Here is a 6,212-nt window from a genome sequence, read left to right as displayed (position 1 = left end):
TGGAATCTTGAAAACTTATGAACTTGAAATGCTGTAAAGAAAGTCATTAAAAGTACACCATGGACTTGTTGTTGATGGTTCAAGTGCGTTGATTGTACATGACAAAGAAGAAAGTGAAGATGAGCAAGATGATCAAGTTCCAGTTATTCAAGCTATGGAAAAAAAGAACAAAGGACCTCAGAAGCAAGTTGTATTGGAGCTGGAGAAAGATGAGTATTACACCTTGGATGAGCTAGATGAAATAGACCAATCCATGGCTGACTTGGCTAGGAAATTTTCCAACATAAGAGTCAAATAGCCAAGATTTTTCAAAGGCAAGGGACAATCTTCCAACAACAATAATTGGAAGCCAAAAGCTCAGTACAATTCAGCTAGCAAAGGTGGCTACAAAACAGGATCTATGGATAGATCAAAGATAAGGTAATTTAACTGTGATGAGTTGGGACACTTTGCTACTGAAAGCAAAAAGCCCAAAAAGGTGAAGACGGATAAAGCTTACATGGAACTGGAAGCAAAGTATGAAGCTCTCTTGAAGAAACATTCTGGAAAAGCCTATATTATAGAAGGAAAGAGTTGGGATGACATTGATAATGATGATGAGGATGAAGAAGTTGGAAACTATGCATTAATGGCTTTTGAGCATGGAGAAGCATCCACTTTAAAATCAAAGGTACCAACTCTAACCACTATTGATTTATATGCTAGTCAATATAAGGAGACTGTGGAAAAGATGAGTGTGGAGATATTTCATATACACACTAGCTTGGTAGCAGCTACTGAGGAAGTCGGTAGGTTAACAAAAGCTAATGAGTAGCTTGAGGGTGAAAAGCAAAAGATGGATTTGTTGCTTGTGGAGCTCGAGTCAGTCAAGCAAGAAAATGAATATTTAAAAAACAAGTTGAAGTGTGCTGCTGAAATTGAAGCTGTGTTGAGGGAGAAGCTGGAAAAGAATGAAGTAAAGTTGAAGTCTTTCAGGAATGCATCTGAGTTGGTTGGTTAGTACCATGAGAAGAACAAGCCATGTGTTAACATAACTATTGGTCTTGATTATAATGCTTCGAATAGCAACAAGAAAGCTATAAGTGGTAAAGGAAAAACAATTGAAAATGAAGATGTCCCAGCTATGCTGAGAAAGGTTGGTTCACATATGTTCAAAGCATGTGAAGTAGATTTCAGTGAAGAAGAGTTGATCATAAAGCAAGAAATTGCTGATGAAGACAATGAAAAGAAAAATGCAGAAACAACTCCAAATTCCAAAGTCGAAAAGAAGCCCATGGTCAACCAAGACTCCAAGACACCTGTCAAGGAAGTAAAGACTGAAGATGCAAGAAAGAAGAAGAAAAATAGAAATGAGAAGATTGGGATAAAAAAAAGTAACAACTTTGCATTTATTGCAGATGCTCCAAGGAAATAATGTCAAAAATGTGGCTCAGTAAATCATCTAACTCATCTTTGTAAAAAGGTTGTTAGCAAGCCAGTAGAAGGAGCATGCAAGTACAATGAAGCAAATGCAAATGATCCCTACTCATTCTGTGGCAAGTTTGATGACTACTCAAGATATACATGGGTAGAAATTATGTATTCTAAAGATGAGACTCCACACATCATAGTTGAACACATCAAGAAGATTGTGAAGCAGGCTGAAGATCAGAATTGTGTGAAAAGATTGAGGAGTGATAATGGAACAAAATTCAGGAATGCAACCTTACCTGAATTCTGCAAAGACAAGGGCATTGTTCAAGAATTCTCAGTTACTAGAACACATCAGCAAAATAGGGTGGTTGAGAGAAAGAACATAACACTAGTAGAGGCTGCTAGAACAATGCTGCAAGATGCAAAATTGCCAACAAGTTTTTGGGAAGAAGCTGTGAACACTGCATGCTATACTCAAAACAGATATCTCATCAACAAAAAATCTTGGAAAATCACCTTACTCAATATTATCTAAAAGGAAACCTAGTGTGAAGCATCTTCATGTGTTTGGAAGCAAGTGTTATGTTTTGAAGGACAACTCTGAATATGTGAGAAAATTTGACTCTAAAGTTTTTGAGGTAATTTTTCTGGGATATTCATTAGAGAGAACTGCTTATAAGGTCTATGTGCTTGAACAAAATAAAGTTATGGAAAGCACAAATGTTACTTTTGATGATGACAAGTGCCCAGACTTGGAATGCCTTGATGAAAATGAAGCTGAAGCCCTATAATTTGAAAATCTCAAAATTGATAGTGATTCTGAGGATGATTCTGAAGTCAACACAAATGACAGAATAGATAAAGAGTCAACTGAACAAGTAAACCATGCGAATGGAAGCTCATCTCAAATACCTGAATTTGATAGCACAAACTCAGGGGAGAAAGAAAGGAAAATTCTGGAAGTCATGCCAATGATGAAGAAGAAGCAGAAAACACAAGTCAGCAAACTCACAAACGAAAATGGGATAGGAGCCACAATGCTGATGCAATTATTGGTGATCCCAATGCTTGAGTGAGGACTAAAAGTGCAACTGTAAATGAATGTCTTCATGCATGTTTTCTGTCTCAAGTTGATCCTAAGAAAACTGATTAAACTCTACTTGATCCTGATTGGATATCTGTTATGCAAGAAGAGCTAAATCATTTTAAAAGAAATAAAGTTTGGAAATTGGTTCCTGCACCAAAGAAAAGGAGTATAATTGGAACAAAGTGGGTGTTCAGTAAAAAAATAGATGAAAATGGAATTGTCACCATAAATAAAGCAAGGTTGGTTGCAAAAGGCTACTCAAAGGAGGAAGGAATTGATTATGATGAGACCATTGCTCCAATTGCAAGACTTGAAAAATAAGGATCTTTCTTGCATTTGCTACACACTCCAATTTTAAGGTGTATCAAATGGATGTGGAGAGTGCATTCCTTAATGGTGAGTTGGAAGAAGAAGTTTATGTGCAATAGCCACCTGGCTTTGAAGATCCAGAATTTCCAAATTTTGTATACAAATTACTCAAGTCCCTCTATGGACTAAAAGAAGCACCTAGAGCTTGGTATGACACACTGTCAGAATTTTTAATCAAGCATGGATTCACTAGAGGTACTATTGACAAGACTCTCTTCTACAAGAAGCATGGTGATGATATGATCCTAGTTCAGATCTATGTGGATGATATTATTTTTGGTTCTACAAATGAAAAGCTTTGCCAAAGATTCTCCAAGCTTATGCAGAGTGAATATGAAATGAGTATGATAGGGGAATTGAGTTACTTTCTTGGACTTCAAGTCAGTCAAAGAAGTGATGGAATCTTCATCAGCCAAACTAAATATGTCAAAGATTTATTGAAAAAGTTTGGTATGGTTGATTGTTCACCTGCATCTATACCTATGTCTACAGCTACAAAGTTTGATGAAGATAAAAGGGCAAAAGTGTAGATATTTCAAGCTATAGAGGAATGATTGGATCTTTGTGTACTTAACTGCAAGTAGACCAGACATCATGCTTGCAACATGTCTGTGTGTAAGATTTTAAGCTAATACAAAAGAATCACATTTGATGTCTGTGAAGAGAATATTCAGATACTTGAAAGGAAATTTAAACTTGGGATTGTGGTATCCTAAAGGAACTGGTTTTGAAGCTGTTAGATACACAAATGCAGATTTTGCCGGATGCAGGGTTGACAGAAAAAGTACTAGTGGAAGTTGCCAATTTCTTGGACAAAGACTTGTATCCTGGTATAGCAAAAAATAACAATCTGTATCAACTTCCACAGCTAAAGCTGAATACATAGCTTCTGGAAGTTGTTGTGCTCAAGTGCTTTGGATTAGAAATCATCTAATGAATTATGGCCTAGTGTTACACAAAATTCTAATTATGTGTGACAATACTAATGCTATATCTATTATTTCCAATCCAGTTAATCATTCTAGAATAAAACACATTGATGTAAGGTACCATTTTATTAGAGAACAAGCTGCTAATGGTACCATTGAGCTCATTTTTGTTCTAACAGAAAAACAATTAGCTGATATTTTTACTAAACCTTTGGATGAAGCTACTTTCACTAGACTTGTAGGTGAAATTTGAATGCTTAATTCTTCATCCTGAAGGCAAGAACTCAGCTAATATTTTACAGCAGATTAATTTCTAATAAATAAAAATTCATTTGATTAATTGGAAATTAACTGAAATATGAACTATAAATATTTCAGATATCTCTGCATATTTATTTTTTATTTTATTTTCATTAACTTGGAATTTCTCAAATTCTAAGTAAACTGTCACTGTGTTATTTCATATGGTCAATATATGTAAATGATAAAAGACAGAAATAAAATGCAGCAAAAGTATATAAAGAATTGAGTTCTCGATAAGTATAATGACTTCTCGACAAGTCATTTTGTGACTTCTCGAATAAGCTCTCGATAAGTCAATTTTGGACTTCTCGAATGGACTTCTCGAATGGTTGTTTTAACTTCTCGAATGAGCACCTGATAAGCCTTTGGTAGACTTCTCGTGGACTTCTCGATAAGTTATTATGACTTCTAAAATGAGTTCTCGAATGATTCATTAATAGACTTCTCGAATGGACATCTCGATAAGTTACTGTATGACTTATCTATAAGTAATTGTAAATCTCGAATGAGTAATTTTAAGATCTCTACAAGTTTATTTAAACTTATCTTTAACTCAGACTGAAATAATTTAACTAGTAAATTATTTTCAAAATATTACTTTTAAAATAAATTCATTCTAAATTTGTATTGATTTAATTAATAAAATTTTGGAATATTTCAGTCCAATTTGGACAAACTGAGTATTTATTTGACATCTCGACACGTCAATTTTAGTTCTCTAAAAGAGTAAATTAAAATGACTTATCGATATGTAATTCACTTTTCAGAATGACTTCTCGATAAGCAAATTCTAAATGTTTATTTTTGAGTTCCGTTAAGTCATTTGCTTTTACTATAAATACTCAGACATCTATACATACAGTTCTTTACGATTTCAAGAACTCTAAGTGACCTAGAACTCTCAAATCCAAACCGATTTCTCTCCCGTTTCGAACTCTTTCTCTTAAATTTCCCTTACCCACTAAACCTCAAACACTAATCAATAGAATCAAACACTATTGTACCCTTTATCCCAAAGGAAATAAACTTTCTTGCATTCTTAGATACAAACCAGGCTCCTGAAGCTTTCAAAAGTTTTGTGAAGTTTCTGTCAGAGACATACCTTGTGGGGGCTCTTACTGCAAATCACGTACTCTACTTGGATGTTCTAAGGGATTTCTGGACTACAGCTGTGACAAGAACAGTAGTGCATGTCAATCAGGTTGCTTCAATTTTCGTAAACTGTTCAATCAAGGGCCAATAGGTGAAGATTTCTAAGAATAATGTCAGCATGGTTTTGGGCATCCCAACTGACAAGCTGGTGGAGGTTCCAACTCAGGAGGAGCTTTATGAATTCATGGACTTTATCAATTATTCTGAAAAGATAAACTTGGCCAGCCAGAACAAAAAGAACCTGAGAAGGGAATGGTCCTTTTTATTTGATTCAATAATACGGATATTCACTGCAGAAAGTCTGGGTTTGACAATATTTCAAGTATTGTCCAGAAGCTGGTGTACTCAATGGCTCACAACAAACAGATCATTGTAGGTCACTACATCTTGGAGGAATTGAGCACCAGGATAATAATGCATGTAGCATCAAGAGGTAAGGAAATTTTTCTTCCTAGATTTATTATGTCTGCTTTAAATCATAAAGTTAATGACATATATATGCTAGAAGGTATAGATAGATCAGTAATAGGCAACTGTAAACAAGTATCCAAAATTCTATTTGGATAACTTATTACTAAGAATAAGGTACATGTAGGGCTTAAATTAACTCCATTCATGTTGGAGAGATTTAGGACCTATCACTACCCCATGCTTGATATGAGGACAAATATTGCACAATCTAGTACAACAATGGTCCCTGAACCTGTGGAAGCACAAAAACAGACACACCAACAGGGACCTTCCCATGCTGAGACCATTTCTTCCGTACCATTAGCTGTTAGGAAGCCAACCACTTCATCCTCTCAAAAGGATGAAGTGAGTAAAAAGAATAGGAAGCAAACAACCTTGTCAATTATTAATGAGAGTGGTGAGGAATAAACAGAAACCTAGGTCACCACTGGTTAAAAAGACAAAGAAGGTAAAACAAACTGAGTTGACCACTCAAGCCACCTCTTCAT

Source organism: Apium graveolens, chromosome 5 (genome assembly GCF_009905375.1).
Source record: "Apium graveolens cultivar Ventura chromosome 5, ASM990537v1, whole genome shotgun sequence".
NCBI classification, from domain to species: domain Eukaryota; kingdom Viridiplantae; phylum Streptophyta; class Magnoliopsida; order Apiales; family Apiaceae; genus Apium; species Apium graveolens.
Note: the sequence above shows the minus strand (reverse complement) of the source record.